At 36.7% G+C, this 18,998-nt stretch overlaps 1 protein-coding gene across 4 annotated transcripts in view; it reads right to left on the reverse strand.

Annotated features, from left to right (window-relative positions):
* The window catches only part of NRF1 (nuclear respiratory factor 1), a 135,937-nt gene that overhangs the window by 97,086 nt on the left and 19,853 nt on the right, over positions 1 to 18,998 (reverse strand). For 2 of the 4 annotated variants that reach the window (XM_038556539.1, XM_038556540.1), the window contains exon 2: positions 12,987 to 13,052. The exons of the other annotated variants lie outside the window; for them this stretch is intronic. The gene's annotated coding sequence lies outside the window, so the exon portion shown is untranslated. The remainder of the gene's footprint in view (positions 1 to 12,986; positions 13,053 to 18,998) is intronic. 4 annotated transcript variants of the gene reach the window in all.

The raw sequence follows: 18,998 nt of genomic DNA on the forward strand, positions 1-18,998 counted from the left end.
TTTTATACTGTCGATAAAGTAAATTCTAAGGACTTTTTTTTTTCTGTAAGTCCACCACTAAGGTTTCTGTTTCCATACACGTGGAAGTTGAATTCAAAATCTTAACTCTCATAAGTCATTAAAACAAGACTAAATTAGGGGCACCTGGGTGGCTCAGAGGTTGAGCATCTGCCTTCGGCTCAGGGTGTGATCCTGGGATCCCAGGATCGAGTTCCACATCATGATCCTCACATGGAGCCTGCTTCTCCTCCCTCTGCCTATGTCTCTGCCTCTCTTTCTCTATGTCTCTCATGAATAAATAAAAAAATAATCTAAAAATATGGAAAGAGAAATGGGACACTTAGAAGAAGAGGGTACAGATAGAAAGGGAGGTAGAAGATATAAATACAAACTTTTATCTGTTTGAGTGTATCTTACCTACCTTTTTCTTTTTTTTTTTTTAATTTTTAGTAAACTCTGTGCCCAATGTGGGCCTTGAACTCAGGACCCTGAGGTGGATGTTCTATGGACTAAGCCAGTCAGGTACTTAGTAAATCTAACATTTCAGAAACATCAAAATCAACATCACAGTAATACAATAAATGTCTTTTTATGGAAATAATAGTGACAGCCACAAAAAGATTTGCCATACTTTTCAATTAATATGGACCAATCAAAGAAATCATCTACCACTCTAAATTCTTGGCAGACATTGTGGGTACTAACTATAATTTCCAGTGTGGCTTGCAGCAATTTAGTTATTATTTTTTTCTTTAAAAATAATTTTTTTAAATAGGCTCCATGTCCAATGTGGGTCTTGAACTCACAACCCTGAGATCAAGAGTCACACATTCAACTGACTAAACCAGCCAGGTGCCCCTCTTTTTTATTATATAACTGGACACAAAGTGTACAAGGGTATGCAAAGTCTCCTCTTCATTCCACCTCATACCTGCTTAAAGGCTTAACCCCACTTCTACAGCAAGGTGATTAAGACTGCAGTCTGAAGCTGAAGTATTATTGGATTCATGTCTTTTCCCTGCCATTCACTAGTACCCGAGAGAAGTTCCACTTGACTTCTTCCCCCCCCCTTTTTTTTATTGGTGTTCAATTTACCAACATACAGAATAACCCCCAGTGCCCATCACCCAATCACCCCCGCCCTCCTCCCCTTCTACCACCCCTAGTTCGTTTCCCAGAGCAGTCTTTACGTTATGTCTCCCTCTCTGATATTTCCCACACATTTCTTCTCCCTTCCCTTATATTCCCTTTCATTATTATTTATATTCCCCACATGAATGAGAACATATAATGTTTGTCCTTCTCCGACTGACTTACTTCACTCAGCTTCCACTTGACTTCTATGCCTTAGTTTCATCATCTCTCAAATGGGGAGAATAATAGAACCTACTTAATAGAATTAAGGACCAAATGAGTTAGTATGTACAAGTACTTAATATGGGACATGATATATAGGTACTATGTATTACATATTATTATCATTAATTCCATATAGAAATATAAGCAAAGCATCAGAAATGTCAAAAGGAGGATTACATGATTTATTTTATTATTATTTTGTCGAGTTTTTTATTTTTTAAAGTAGGCTCCATGCATAATATAGAGCCCAACATGGTACTTCAACTCACCACCCTGAGATCAAGAGTCAAACGCTTAACCAACTGAGCCACCAGTGGCCCCATGATTTATTTTTATATTGGGAGAATAAAATGCTTATAGATCACAAACTGAAAGGTTTTGGCCAAGTGCACCTGGCTGGCTCAACTGGTGGAACATATGATGCTTGATCTCAGGGCTGTGGGTTTGAGTCCCACATTTGGTGTAGAGATCACTTAAAAAAATAATAAAGTTTTGGCCATATAAAGGAATGATCTCTACTGGAGAGTAGTTCTTGATTTTTTTTTTTTTTTTTGGATTATGGCATCCTTTTAAGGATGTGTGAAAACTACAGACCTCCTCCCTAGAAAAATGCATATATACACAAAATTTTCCAAAATATTTCAATGTTCTTGGAATCAAATCACAAATATTTTTTTCATGATAACATAGCTACACCAAAGCTGAAACACTAGAGGGTGCCATAACCAAAGAAAAATGTAAAGAAAGCACAGGTAATTTCAAGTTGCTTAAAATTCTTCAAATGGAACAAACACCCTTCCACAGAAAAGAAGAATTAGGTGAATCTACTTCACCAAATGCTTTAAAATACATGAACTCTTCTATAGGTTCTAGATGAGCACTGTCCAATAGAAATTTCTGCAATGGAAATGCTCTAAAGTTACACTGTCCAAAACAGTAGCCACTAACCACATGAAAATGTGAGAACTATAACTAAGGCATTAAAAATTAAATTTTGTTTAGTTTTAATTGATTTTAACTTAACCACATGTGGCTGTGGCTACCACATTGGTACAGCTCTACATTCTTTTTTTTTTTTTTTTTTTAATTATTTATAAAGAGAGAGAGAAAAAGCACAAGCAGGGGGAGGGACAGCGGGAGAGGGAGAGAGCATCTCATGCCAACTCCACACTGAGCAAAAAGCCTGACTCAAGGCTTGATCTCACAACCTTGAGATCATGACCTGGACTGAAATCAAGAGTGGGACACTTAACCAACTGAGACATCCAGGTGCCCCTCTACACTCTATTTTTAATTTTTTTTTTAATTTTTTTTTTTTTTTATGATAGTCACACACAGAGAGAGAGAGAGAGAGGCAGAGACACAGGCAGAGGGAGAAGCAGGCTCCATGCACTGGGAGCCCGATGTGGGATTCGATCCCGGGTCTCCAGGATCACGCCCTGGGCCAAAGGCAGGCGCCAAACCGCTGCGCCACCCAGGGATCCCTATTTTTAAGTTTTGAAATGATTTGCTTCTAACCACAGGCATCACTGTTAAAGAAATTTCTAATAAAGTAGGTTTATACAATAATTCAGACCAATCTGTCCCTTGTGAAAATTCAACACTGAAGGGTAAAAAAAGGTTGAAAGATAGAAAAAAGACTTTCAGCTGCCCTACAGATGTTCATAATCCAAAGTAAAGGTTTCTTTTATTCATTATAGAAGACCCTACCTACCCAATTCCCCTATTGTGTTTCTTAATCCCCTGGGTTATAAGAGCTTAAAAACATAAGTACAAATTAATAGTTAAGTAAGAAGCCATGTGCCATTTTAAAAAAAGCAAAAATCACATTCACCAGTGGGCTAATAAGCACAGAGAAAACAAGGCTGCAAGGACATCAAGTGGATATCACAAAGGAGATGAGCCTTCAGCCAGGAGTTTGTCAGGTGCCAGAATGAAGAAGGGCACTGCGGGCAGAGGCAACAGCTTGTGAAATCACGTGGTATAATGAGGGGGCATCAATGAATATCCAGACAGCAGAATCTGTAAAAGTCTGTAGATGAAAGGAACACGCCCTTGGCTGCCTTCACTCCAGATTCTTTCTTTACACTGTAATTTAATCTTCTAAAAATAAAGCTAATGCTGACCTATCCCTCCGAGGAAAGTAGTCTATCCACATTGTAAAACATCTTATAACCCTGTGTCTATCACAGTGCCCTGAATGGAGGGTCGATGACAACAATAAAAGGGATTAGAAAATGCATTTGCAAATATTTAGATGCTTATTAACAGCCACAAAAATCAATAAAAAGCAAGTGAGTTGCTGGAGCTATCCCTGGTTTAGAACATAGTGGATAGGGATGTTAGTACGCCTAGGCATTTGCTACCGGGTCAGAGCACAGCTGGTTCTTTTTACAGAAAAATCATTTGTCCACAGCTGCTCCCCAAATTACCAAAAATCAAATAAGTAGTTGTCATGTGATAGCAGGATCAGAGACTGTCTCAATTTCTATTAAGGGGAAATAACTTAAATTGCTCTAAGTCCCACCCCTTCATCTCAGATAAGCACAAAGGACACTTTTATTTCAGATCCTGCTCAGTGAAATATAGCATTGTTGCCTGGCTGCTTCTGTGATGGGCCTCAATCCTGCTGGATCTGTCATTACACAGCCAACATTCAGTTAGTTAAAGCTGTTCCTTAGATTCTGGAGGACAGTTCAATGCATCATTTTTCTTCTGAGATAACTGAGCTAGTACTTGTCTCTGGATAAAATTATGAAGGTATAAGTGTCAATACTATATAGATCTACAAATCTGCAATTCAATCATTCTGTCATTCGCTTTACAAATATTTACTGAATTCTTATCAGGTACTCCCAGATTGTTTTAGTGTTAGTATTCCAAGAAAACCTATGACCGGCAATTCTTAATTATTTTTAGTTTAAAAATGTATTATTATAGGGGTGTCTGGGTGGCTCAGTTAGTTGGTTAAAGTGTCTACCTTCAGCTCAGGTCATGATCCCAGGGTCGTAGGATTGCACCCCCAGTCGGGCTCCCTACTCAATGGAGAGCCTGCTTCTCCCTCTCCCTCTGCTCTACTCCCACCCCCAGCCCCATGCATGCTCTGGGGCTGCTCTCGCTCTATCTCAAGTAAATAAATAAAATATTTTTTAAATGTATTATTATAGAAGCAACAAATTGTTTGCTCTCGCTCTATCTCAAGTAAATAAATAAAATATTTTTGCTTGCTCTCGCTCTATCTCAAGTAAATAAATAAAATATTTTTTAAATGTATTATTATAGAAGCAACAAATTGTTTTTGGGTAACAGAAAATACAGATGAGAGGGACACCTGGGTGGCTCAGTGGTTGAGCATCTGCCTTCGGCTCAGGGCGTGATCTGGGTCGGGGGATTGAGTCCCCAGTCGGGCTCCCTGTGAGGACCCTGCTTCTATTTCTATGTCTACGTCTCTGAGTCTGCAATGAATTAAAAAAAAAAAAAATACAGATGAGAAAAACAAAGAAGAAACAAATCACTACAACCTGAGATGGCCAGGTTACCAAGCCAACAATTTGATTATATAGGTTTCTAGCATCCCTCTTCCCCCAACTGCCAAATTTTTTATATAGTTGGTTTTATTTTGTTCACTTTAAAAAGTGAGGCTACAGGGTACATACTATTTTTTTTTTAAAGTAATCTCCACACCCAACATGGGACTCAGACTCACAATTCTGAGATCAAGAGTCACATGCTCTACCCACTGAGCCAGTCAGGTGCCCAAGTGTACATACTGTTTTATAAACATTTTAAAATTTAACATTAGAATAAAATTGTTTATATTATTAACATTTTCAAATCAGTTTTTAATGTTTGCAGAGCATTCTCTGTAAATATGTACAGTAGTTATTTTACTAATTCCCTAAAGTCATTTAGGTTATTTCCAAATTTTCACTATTATAAGTAGCACTGTGATGACAATTCTGATATTTAATAAATATCTGTTGAATAAAGAATAAATGAATGATTTCCTAAAGTCTTTCACATATGCCTGATTATCTCCTTAGCTCGTAACAGACATAAAACCTTGTTTCATCACACAGTTATGATTCTGACTATTCTAGCAGGCATGGAAAGGAAATGCAGTAAAACCAACAATCTAAACATAAGAATGACCACATAATACTTGGCAGTGGATGAAGGGCAGGAAGAAAACATTAACCTTGACAATGAAAAAGGGAAGGATAGCTCCCAAAAGGTAGAATATAGGAAGAGGGCAGGAAGGGCAAGGGTACTTATACCATTTTATATAATGGCAGATTAAGACCCTATTGAAAGTTGATGGATCAAAAAAAAAAAGTTATCACTTAAAATTATAAAGATAACAAGTCTATAAGTAATATAATTATCAACTAATGGGAGATGGAGAGAGGAAGAGGCAGAAAAAGTGAGTTCTTATTTTTCATATAAAAAATCTACAAGATATTGCTTAAAGTTGATGAATAAGGAACAGAAGTTTATACATATTAATAAATCTTATGAAAGTGACTTCAGGAGAAGCTAAAAACAAAAACAGTGAAATAGGTTTTAAACATTGTCTTTGGACAGTAAGGCTGAGAATAGAAGAAAAGAGATGAGGCAGGAGACGTTCTTTCATTGTAAGCTTTTCCTACTATTAGATTTTTTAGGAAGTACAAATAATTCCCAGATAAAGGTTGGCTAAGAAAAGCTGGGACTACTTACTTTGACTCTCATTAACTATATCTTTCTATCTTGATAACTAGTCAGGTTCTACTCCCCATAGAGCTTTCCTTTAACCAAAGGCAAACTAAAAAAAATAAAAATAAAAAAATAAAAAAAATACATAAGACCTTGGAGACCATCTAGTCTGATTTTCTCATTTTACAGATTTAGTCGAGACCCAGAAAGGTTAAGTGAGTTACCCAAAGTAACATCTCTAGTTAGTGGCAAACCCAAACCCACATCTCCTGCTTTCTAATCAAGTGCTCCATTCAGTCCATCAAAGACCTGCCCTATGTCCTGGAGTACAATCTGACCATTACTGGCTTGGGCTCCTTAACTGCTATCCCACACTATCATGTGCATATCTTCAAGCCAAAATTTGGGTTTTACTGAGGGTACAGTGAACTCGTATTATAACAAATTTGCACTATAAATATGCATATTGAAGTACTTTTTCAAAACTGTACCTGCAGTTACTACCCCAGGCTGCCTACCATGCCTCCTTAAGCCCCCACCATCTCTGCCTGAAAAGATACAGCTACATTGAGGACTGGTTCCTACAATCTGAGAAGCCTGGTACAATGCTCTCCAGCCGCAGGAATAAATGCAATTCACGAAGTTTCAAAGCCATGTCTTTTGAAGCAAGAGTCTTCAGTGAGCACCAGAGTGGGCAACTGATTTCATATTCTTCTTCATTCATTTTAAATGATCTAGCAAATTACCCACTCCCACTTTCAATAGATAGAGAACAAAACTGTTAAAAAAGTTTCTTGAGGAAAATGGATGGGACGCCTGGGTGGCTCAGCGGTTGGGCATCTGCCTTGGCCCGGGGCGTAATCCTGGAGTCCTGGGATCGAGTCCCACATCGGGCTCCCTACATGGAGCCTGCCTCTCTGCCTATGTCTTTGCCTCTCTCTGTGTCTCTCGTGAGTAAATAAATAAAATCTTTTAAAAAAAAAAAGGAGAATTGTGCACATAATTTTTATGTTTGTAATCATACCATTTTAATAAAAATTATTTGAAAACTAAATTTTAAATAGTACAAAAGTCCCTTTTATTTGAGATTAGATTATTATGGAAACATGAAATAAAAAACATGTAAAAATGGGGACCAAACCAATCACTGGAAATCAAATATATGCAGAATGGTCAAGTTCCAGTAACCAAAGCCCTAGTATCTACTATATTAGGGATGTCTGGGTGGCTCAGTGTTTGAGTATCTACCTTCAGCTCAGGGCGTGATGCCTGAGTCCTGGGATCAAGTCCTGCATGAGGCTCCCTGCTGGGTGCCTGCTTCTCCCTCTGGCTGTCTCTCTGCCTCTCTCTGTGTGTCTCTCATGAATAAATAAATAAAATCTTTAAAAAAAAATAAAAGAAAGGTAATATCTACTGTATTTTCCATAAATAATGCACAATTTATGGATGGTGTATTCACTGTCTCACTATTTAAAATAACTAATTCTGGGGATCCCTGGGTGGCGCAGCGGTTTGGCGCCTGCCTTTGGCCCAGGGCGCGATCCTGGAGACCCGGGATCGAATCCCACATCGGGCTCCCGGTGCATGGAGCCTGCTTCTCCCTCTGCCTCTCTCTCTCTCTCTCTCTCTCTCTCTGTGACTATCATAAATAAATAAAATTAAAAAAAAATAAAATAAAATAACTAATTCTGGATGGCTAAAGAATGGCTTGGGTGGTCAGTGAAGCCAGTCAGGTCACTAATTCAATGGTCCATGCGAGGAACTCACAGTTGCCTGAGCTAAGACAATGGGGAGGGAAAGGGTGTCTGAAATACTTAAGTGGTGAAAATGGAAAGGGCTTAGTGAACAACTGGATGAGAACAGTGAGGACAAAATAAATCCAGGATGACGGCCACTTCTCTGGCTGATTAATCAGTGGCTCATTAACCAAGGCAAGGAACAGGAAAAGAGCAGAACTACAGAGAAAGATAGTTTATGATAATATTCACCTAAGCTATCTGAAGAGCCCCATAGCTGGAGTGGTGCTGCAGGTGTAAGTGTAGAACTCATCAACAAGGAGATGGGAAGGAAAGCAGATGCACGAATCAAACTGACCAGAAAATGTATGTAACAGTTGTAAACATGTAAAGTTGGACAAAAAGGAGCAAGGAAACTTGGGGAATATTCAAAGGGTGTATTAAAGAGGAAAAAACAGTAACATATGAAGAATAATGAGAGGATTAGAAGAAGAAACGAGAATGAGAAGACAGCAGTGTCATCAGTGGCCAAATGAAGGGAGAAGTCAACAGTACCAAGCCCAGTGAAAGGAAAGTTGAGATAATGACTTGCCAAGAGATTCAATACATTCATTCACTCAACACATAGGTGATTATTACCAACTATGTCAAGCACTAATGCAGACACAGAGGAGACAGCAAAACAGATACCTGCATTCTTGGATTTGACATCCTTTTTTTTTTTTTTTTTTAAAGATTTTATTGACTTATTTGAGAGAGGTAGTGACAGAGGACACTAGCAGGAAAGAGAGAGAGAAGTAGGCTCCCCACTGAGCAGGGAGCCCGATGTGTAGCTAAATCCCAAGACCCTGGGATCATGACCTGAGCTGAAGTCAGACACTTTAACCACCTGAGCCACCCAGGTGCCTCTGGTTTTGACATCCTAACAGAGGGAGATAAACAATAAACAAAACCCAAGTATATACATAAATATATATGTATATATGTGTGTGTGTATTTCATTCATATATATATATATATATATATATATATATATATGAAATATTTCAGGAAGAAGGGAGGCAGGGGGATGGGAGGGTGCTGGTCAAGGACTGCCTTTCTTGGGGCAGCCCCGGTGGCGCAGCGGTTTGGCGCTGCCTGCAGCCTGGGGTGTGATCCTGGAGACCTAGGATCGAGTCCCACATCGGGCTCCCTGCATGGAGCCTGCTTCTCCCTCTGTCTGTGTCTCTGCCTCTCTTTCTCTGTGTCTATGAATAAATAAATAAAATCTTTAAAAAAAAAAAAAAAAAAAGGACTGCCTTTCTAACCAGATATCTGAGCTCAGATCTGTAGGAAATGAGAGAGATAGCATGAAATACTTGAGGGAAGAGTATCCCAGGCAATAAGAACAGCTAATACAAATATGCTGGGGCAGGACCATGCCTGGTGTGATAGAGGAATAGCAAAATGGCCTGTATGCCTGAAGCACCCTAAGTTGGGGGACAAGGGCAGATGAGGTCAGAAAGGTTAGCCAGGGTCAGGCTTGTGGGGCCTTGAGGGCTACATAGATCTTTGGATTTTACTCTGAGTGAGACAGGCAGTCTGGAAGGTTTTGAGTAGGTCAGAGATGTGATCTGATTTTCTGATTCACGATTTTAAAGCCTCATTGCTCTGCTCTGTGAGAGCAGACTGAAGGGAGGGAGAAGAGTAGAGGAAGACCAATTATAAGGCTAGTGAAAGAAAAGCATGGCTTGGACCAAAGTAGCAGACAGACGTGGAGGTGCGATGTTAAGAGTAGAGCTGCTAGGATTTTCGGATTATTTGGATGCAGGGTAGAGTGAAAGAGGAGTCAAGGTTGACTCCAAGGTTTTTGGTTTGAGCAAGTGGAAGAACACAATAGTCTTCAGGCTTTACTGAAATGGGATGAATGTCAGAGGAACAACTGAGATAACCTGTTTGATATTCATGTAGAAATGCTGGGTAGAATGTAGTGAATTGGTAGCTTAAGTATGTTTGTTTTAACTGCTTTTAGATGCTTTTTAAACTGTTTTAAAAACTATTTTTAATTGTTTTTTAACATTTATTTTTGCTCATTTTTTGAACAATATAAGAACTACACTTATATTCTTAGAAATGTTAATGTCAACATTTATTATTTAGGTTAATTTCTCAACAAATCAATTATAAAAGTGCCACTATTATCTTTTCTAAGGGACAATATAACACTGGTTTGCAATTACCTATCACATTTCAGTTTACAGATTTGTCGATTTTCTTTATGGATGTCAAACATCTATAAAAACAGATAACTACATAAATAAGTTAGTAGCCCCTGGAGAAATTTTAAAAATGTGCTCTATAAATTATTATACAAATATTCTTTCTTTCCTTCTTTTCTTTCTTTTCCTAAGAGGTGCTATAGTGTAAGTAGAAAGAAGCCAGAACCTGGAGTCAGAAGTGCCTGGTTTTGATTTCTAGTTGCATAACCTTGCAAAAAAAAAAAAAAAAAAATCCTAAAATGTCGATGACCTTCTGTTTTGTTCTCTGCAAAACTGAAATAATGTCTGCCTCATAGGGTAGTAATAGCTAACATTTACTGAGCCCTTATAACTACATGCTGGATGCTTTTCTAAAACTTTTACATATATAATCTCATGTAATCCTCAACTCTATGAGGTAGTGTTAATTATTATCCTCACTGACATAACATGAAATGAGGCACAATAGGTTAAGTAATTGTTCTAGAGCAAATAGGGAGTGGCAGAAACAAAATTTAAATCTTGACAATATGCACACTGCTTTATAGTTTACAAAATATGTTCATATTTTATTTTTAAAAGTAGGTATACCACAGTATTAGAACAAACTGAAATTGCTTTTTGTAGGCCCAAGATAGTCAAATCAATTTCATATGGTACAACCTTAACTATTATGCAATAGCCACTTTAAAAAATGAAATGTGAAAAAAATTTTTAACTGTAAGCCACTTTGGAAGTTATTATTTTAAGCAACAACAAACAGAACCACACTAAGAATTATTAATAAAACTGTAACATTGAGAGCTGCATGAAAGGAAGCAGACAACACATATGAGAATCCACTCAAACCGCACAGCAATAATCAATAGTCAATAAAAAGTCCATTATATATAATCCATGTTTCTATTTGCAGCTTTAGTATTTTGAGGATTAATCTGAACAGTATGGAGACAATCTCAAGCTGACATCATTTTCCCCATAGCACTCACCATCATCTGATGTAATATTTGTTTATTTCATTTTTTTTCCTCAACCCACAAAAAGTAAGCTTATGAGGGCAAAGAGTTTTCTATTTTATTCAGTGCTTTACTTCAGCTTTACCCTAGAACTGTTCAAAACTCATAAAAATCACTCAAATTCGTGTGCTGAAAAATTGAGATATTAGAACTTCCTAAATTACTTGGACTAAGAATACATGAAATATATTTTAAGACAAAGATAAATAGTACCCAGAGATTTTGTAATGAAAACAGTAACAAACCTTTCTAAATGACATAATAGTTTCTACCCATATTTCAAAAAATGTCAGACATCTAAATTTTGAATAGTACTCATTCAGAAATAAAAATTCTCACATTCACTTTGTGAGTAATCCATTAAAATAAACTATATCTTGAATGACTTACAAAATTAAATTTTGGATAGCATTTAATCAAAGTTACAAACAGTAGTAAGAAGGAAAAAATGATCTTAGAATCTTAGATTAGAAAAGGAAGTTAGAGAAAAGTAAAAAAGCACAGATGTTTCAAGACTGAAATAAATGAAATTTAGAAAGTAGTTGAATATAAAATTAAATGATTTCTTAAAACTAGAATAACATTTCCATTTTAGAATTTGTTTAACCTGTATAAGATATCCCTAAACTAAAGGGGGAAGGGGAATGCTATCCTAAGTTTCTAAAGGAATAAAAGCTCCCTAAATAACATTTACACTATATTTCCTGTTAAAAAAAAAAAACACAAAATTTTTCCATGACTGTCAAATGTTGTATCTGTTTAGAATAAGTATTTGAATTATAGAGCACTATACAAAGAAGATAATAATCATCCTATAAGAATAAAAAAATTTTTTTCACTACCAGTTTCTCCATGTGATCTTTCATAAAATTCTAAAAAACAGAAGGGGAAAAGGGACCATCAAATGTAATTTACCATATACATTTATGAGCAGCCACTTGGTCCTGGCCACAATAGATGTCCTGCAGCTGGCTGTCAAACCACTAAAAGCTGCTTGTCACCCACCTTCCTAGTCTCTTAGAACTAAGCTCACTTGGGTCAAAACAAGTCAACTGCCTTTCTCACCAGCAGTAATACACTGAAATAAAAGTGTCAAGTACAATTCTGGCTGCCAAGATTTTGTTCTTAAGAACAGACTTGTAACTATTAAAGGGGACATTAAATAAGAGCTATTGCCTAAAAGAAAAGGTCTATCTGCATCTGAGCTTAATTGTGATAATATTTCTGAGGTCTTGATCTGTAATCAGACCAGAGGAAAGAGAAGCAACCGGGAGGGGGGAGGGAGGACAACAAATATCACTACCCCAAAAGGGGGGAATAAAGAGTAAACTATTTTTAAAAGATGACCATGCCAGTAGCAATATGTAAATAAAACTAGGGTTATACTTTAGAACAGATACCATGTGTTATGCAACAAGGAATATTCACTCTGACTTAGTATAGTTATAAATCATTAGTACAGAGGAATACTCTAGAAATATTAAAGTATAAAGTAGACTGATGTGTACTGACACAGAAAATGTCCACAATATATGCTGTTGGAAATTGAAAAACAAAAGCAAAAAACAAAAACAAAAACAAAAAAACAAAACAAAAGAAAAACCCAGGTTATAAAAATCTGCTAGAATGATATAATCTCATTCAGAGGGAAAAAAAATTATGGATATGGTTATGAGCAAAGAAAGTAATCTCTAGAAAGATACATTGAAACTATTAAGAATGCTCTTCAGTGCAGAACAGAATTATGAAGATTTTATTTTTTATATAATTTTTTCTCCCTTTAGAATAATAGGAACATAATTACTTTTATAATGAGGGTGGGGTGGTGATTTCCAGGTCTAGGAAAGAAAAGACAAATACCATAATAAGCCCCTTCCTCCCCCTTTACCAAATGAAAAATCTGAGGATGGCCTCCAAGCTCATGGAATCACAGAGACACATACATAGAGTGTCAAAGCTGCATGATGTTCTGTAGGAATTCTTTCTTTAAGCAGAATCCTATGCGGAACCTGAAAACATAAAAGTGGAACTTCTCTTACTGAAGAAGCTGGGAAACATAGACAGCTATACCCATTCATCCTCCTCATTTCCTGTAAGTCCTCTCAAGGCTCTTGAAAGCTCCACAGAACACAGGTGGAAATTCCCTGATTAATACAAGTCTTCCACTGTGCAGCTGGGAAACTGAGGCCCGAGGATTAGTCTCCTGTTAGGGCCTCTGCCTTACAGACTAGCCCCAAGGTCATATTATCTGCTAGGCTTGACAGACACAGTCCCTGAGCCGTGTCTTTCCAAGTGCATCCAGAAAAGTGTACAGAAAGCATTAGACATATGAATTGGCTCCAAAATATCAAAAGAACACTGTATAATAAATAATAAAAATTAACATATAGTAAATCTCCAAAAAGGGAAAAAAAATAAAGGTTTCTGATATTCAACATGACTCAAGCACACAACTTCTTAGTGGCTTTGCAAATGTACGTTTTTCTATTGTCTGAGGGTTATGTTTAGACATACATATCCATCAAAGTAATAGAAACTGGAATTTGCCCCTGAGAAAAATAAGTGAAAAAAAAAAAAGGCAGCAATAGGACAGTTCTGGAGACTAAAGAGTCCAAAACGATATGCTGGTCAAGTAGGAAGATATCTAGAGATGCCGGAGATAGTGAAGTACACCCATGGAGGGTAAAATCAAAGTCCATAGACTCCAAACAGACTAAGAATATTAAACAAAATCTCACTGGACAAATTTTAATAGGCATAAACATACCACTCAGAACTTTGGTCTAAAAAAAAAAACCATTAGAGAAAAACATAGGATGATGAAGATTTGTATCATTATCTCACACACACACACACACACACACACACACAATTCAGGGGTGTTGGTTCACACTAAATTTAGAAATAAGCATATGACATGCAACACGATAAATATGCATAATGAAAGGTGATTTCTGCATCAACCTGACCACACCCATATTTAGTGCTAGGCACTTTACTTTTTAAAGATGTAGAAAAACCCCATTCTATTTCCCTGGGACTGTGAAAAGGCCCAATATCATAAGAAACAGCTGGAAAACATGGAGATGTCTATGCCTAGAGAAGAAAGGGCTTTAGGAAAATGACAGTAAGAAAAAATAAATAGGAAGTTAGGGTAAGTAGGGGCAGAATTCTGGTTAACAGATCATTTTTCTAACACTGGTGTGAAGACAGAGTGAGTTGTCAGAAAACAGGGAGTTCTCCCATCACTAGACACCTTCATGTAAAGCACACATAACCACTTGGGGGCACTAGAGAAGTGGGCTTGTTGCGCAGCCTCACTCAAACTGGTACACAGAAAGTAAGGGAGCATATAACTGATTCTGCACAATGGGTTCCACAGGTATATCCGAGGGAGGCTGTCTCAGGAGAAATAGATACATACCTCATACATAAAATCTGATTTAATTCTTGCCCTTCACTTATTGGAAGAACATGATCTTTTGATACATATTTCTGCTGCATGCGAGGGTGTGTACAAACATACACACAGAATTACATAGATGGTATAAAAACTAGCTTTAACCAAAGGTTTACACCCTCTTTGAGAATTCTAACAGAAGCTGAACAGCTGAAATGCTTTCCTAGAGAAGTGTAAGAAAAAAACCACAAATCTTTTGCTATCATAGTCTAGAACATTTTATACACTTTCCTTATTATTAACAAATTGCAAAGGAAAGCAATTAATGTTCTGCTTCATCTCTGAAGATTATGTATAGTGAAACTGGTAATGTAACACCACCTTTCCCGAAAATGCTGCAATCTCACTCATAATACAGCCAACAGACCCTGGGAAAGGATTTAATTTTGTCTTACTTTGCCTTTTAAATTTGTATACTATTCTAAGGAGTGTAGTTCTGATTCCCTAGGCTAACACAGGAGATGTAGTAGAGCAGAGTAAAGATATAAGAACAATAGGGAGGAATCTATCAATCAATCAGATAAATACAAGAAAAAGCAGACAAGAACAAACATTAACAAGCCAGCCATACAGTCAGCCATACAGACCTCAACTGCTTGTAAGGGCATTTTCCTATCACAGGACAAGCATTCCTTTACATATCTGAATATCGTGTTTTTCACAAAGCATGAGCAACCTAAAAATACATATGGCAGTCACTCTGGAAGACAGTTTGGCAGCTTACCACAAAACTAAACATACTATATGATCTAACAATTACACTCATTGGTATTTAGTCAAATAAGTTGAACATATACGTACATGTAAAAACCTGCACATAAATGTTTATAGTAGCTTTATTGCCAAACTAATTGCCAAACTGGGAAGCAACCAAGATGCCCTTCAATAGGTGAAGGAATAAACACATTGTGGTACATCCAGACAATGGAATGTTATGCAGCAGTAAAAAAGAAATGAGCTATCAAGACACAAAAAGACACGGAGGAACCTTAAGTGCCCATTGCTAAGTGAAAGAGCCAATCTGAAAAGGGTACAAACTGTAATAATTCCAACCAAATGACATTCTGTAAAAGGTAAAACTATGGAAACAGTGAAAAGATTAGGGTTTGGAAAAAGGGAGGGAAGGAGCACAGAGGATTTGGGAGGATTGAAACCATTCTGTACGATACCAGAATGGACAACACCCTTGTCAAAACCTAGACTGTACAACATAGTGAATCCTAATGTAAACTGTGGCCTTTAGTTAATATTGGTTCATCAACTAGAAGAAATTTACTACACTAAAGCAAGATGTTAATAGAAGGAAGGGGCAGCGAAGGAGTATACAGGGACTTACCATAGTTTCTGCTCAATTTTTCTATTAAAACTGCTCTAAAAATAAAGTATATTAATTTTTAGAATATATGTCAAAAATCGGTGTTCCCATAAGAAATCACAGTAAAGGTGGGGGGACAAGGATTTTCAGGCACAGCCTAAAAATCCTTCTCTAAATCATAGCCAATAGCCAATAGTTAGATAATGCTGAATAGTTACATATTATTTATATGTGTTTACTTTTATAGCTTACATATAATATATATTTATTCTTACAATATGGTTTCTATGTAAAATGTACATAGCTTAGAGTTGAGCTATATAATGCTAAAAATATTTTAATGTATAGGAGGCATGGTAATGAAAGACTGAAGAAATCAAGGGGGTGGGACAGCTTCATCTAATGAAGAGATGATGTTGCTGTTAGAACTTTCCCAACATTGCTAATAACATTCTAACTAAAAAGTGCAGAAGAGTTCAGAGGCTCTGAGGCCAAAAGAAGTTCCAATATAGTTCAGTAATCAGTGCTTTCCAGGGTGATATCAAGTTGCCAAGAAAAGATAAAAATTATAAAAGTACATAGTATTCTGGCTTTAACTGTATAGAAATACACATTGTAGGCTTTTCTTTTTTTCTAAGACTTTTTTGGGGGCACCTGGCTGGCTGAGTCAGTAGAGCATGGGACTCTTAACCTTGGGTCATGAGTTCAAGCCCCACAATGGGCAGAGGGCCTACTTAAAACCAAATAAAACAAAGCAAAAAAAAATTTTTTTTTCTCGTATAGTTAGAATTATACAGCATGTAACCTTTACAGATTGGCTTCTTTCATTGAGTAGTATGCATTTAAGGTTCTTCGGTGTCTTTTCATGGCTTGACAGCTCATTTCTTTTCAGTGCTGAAATATTCCATTGTCTGTATATACCAGTTACCAATTCTTTTCTTTCACAGATCTTTCCTTTGGTGTTATCCCTAAAAAGGCATCACTATACCCAAGGTCATCTAGATTTTCTATTTTATCTCCTAGGAGTTTTATAGTTTTACATTTTAAATCTTTTTTTTTTAATATTATTTATTTATTCGTGAGAGACACAGAGAGAGAGAGGCAGAGAGACACAGGCAGAGGGAGAAGCAGGCTCCACACAGGGAGCCCGATGTGGGATGCGATCCCGCATCTCCAGGATCAGGCCCTGGGCCAAAGGTGGCGCTAAACCGCTGAGCCACCCAGGCTGCCCGTTTTCCATTGTATATTCAGGACTCCAATCCACTTTAATATTTGGGAAGGGTATAAAGTCTGTGTTTAGATTTATTTTTTGGCATGTACATATCCAATTGTTCCAGCACAACATTTGTTAAAGAGATTCTCTGCTCCTCTGTCAAAGATCAGTTGACTATATTTATGGGGATCTATTTCTGAGCTCTCTATTCTGTTCCATTGATTTGTCTATTCCTTCAATACCACAGGCCTTGATTACTGTAGTTTTATAGTCAGTCTTGAAGTCAAGTACTATCAGTCTTCCAACTTTTTTCTTCTCCTTCAATGTTGTATTACCTATTCTGGGTCTTTTGCCTCTCTATATAAACTTCAGAATCAGTTTGCCAGTAGCCATAAAATAACTTGCTAGGACTCTGACTGAGACTGCACTGAATTTATTAGATCAAGCTATGATTCTGTGTGTGTGTGTGTGTGTGTGTGTGTGCACAAAAAGTTGTTTTTATTAAAGCACAGGGAAAGGATTCGTGGGGTCAAGCTAAGGCATCTTCACAATATTGAGTCTTCCCTATCCATGAACATGGAATCTATCTCTCTTAGTTCTTTTTTTATTTCTCTCATCAGTTTTGTAGTTTTCCTCATACAGATTTTGTCCCTATTTTGTTATATGTATACCTAAGTATTTCATCTTTTAAAATAAAAAATGGCTAAAACCAAAATAGTACTTAATGTTTAGAAATAAGCACCACTTATCTGGTAAATTTGTGTACTATAAAAATCTCTCATGTAAGCTTAAAAACATGTTTAACAATACTACCTCTTCCCAGTTGCCTATATTTCTATATGTGATATTTGCCGTATTCTATACTAAGAAATACACCACAATTTTTGGCATAAATAGTAAATTTACCAGGTAAATGTCTAATATGTAATGCTCATTCATTTTCTATTTCCTTTTTTTTTAAGATTTTATTTTTACTTATTTATTCATGAGAGACACACACAGAGAGGCAGAGACATAGGCAGAGGGAGAAACAGGCTCCATGTGGGAAGCCCAATGCGAGACTCAATCCCAGGACTGCAGCAACATTCCCTGAACCGACGGTAGACGCTCAACCACTGAGCCACCCAGGCGCCCCTCATTTTCTATTTCTAGCAAAGAATCAGCTAAAATGGTTTTATAGCCTTTATGTGGCTACTTTGCAATTTGGGTAATCCATATAACTGTATTCCTTTTTTTAAAAGGTACCAAAAATACATAGACTTAAGTAGGAAGAAGGAAAGCAAAAAACACATCCAAGTATTAATGGTGGCCTCCCTGAATGGCAGGGCTACAGATATTTTCATTTTCATACTTTATTTTTAAGTTCTCTACAAAGATCATGTATTACTTTCACACTCCATTAAATAAAATATTTACAGCATGTTAAGTGAATAAACTACATAGATAAATAAAGATTAATCTCTTGTGTAATATTTAAAAACAAAAATAAATATTATGTCTTTTCTATGGATATAACACACAAAGAGAAAGTTTTTTAAAATGCAGGAAGCGTGATAAACACCAAATTCAGAATCATGGTCAAAGCTGGGAAGGAAGGGGGAGTAGATGAGGAAGGAGTGTCCAGGAGGCTGTAATATCTACAATACTTCATTTCTTAAGCTGGATAGTAGGTACATGGTATTCATTAAATTGTTCTATATCCTTCTTTATACCTAAAGTATTTCAAAATTCTTTCAAAGCTGCAGCTACAGAAGGCATGTCAAATCAGTAGTACTTAACCCCGATCTCTTCAAACTACTTTAATGGAACATGGTACTAGAGGATAATAGAGATAAATGTATTTTTTACAAGTGAGAAAATTCTTTGGAAATATTAAAGCAGGGGTTCTGAAGGTGCGTTTTCATGCATATATTTATAAGCAAATAACAATCTAAAATCTATATTCCATAAAATATCTGTAACAGTTT

The sequence above is a fragment of the Canis lupus genome, chromosome 14, assembly GCF_011100685.1.
Source record: "Canis lupus familiaris isolate Mischka breed German Shepherd chromosome 14, alternate assembly UU_Cfam_GSD_1.0, whole genome shotgun sequence".
NCBI classification, from domain to species: Eukaryota; Metazoa; Chordata; class Mammalia; order Carnivora; family Canidae; genus Canis; species Canis lupus.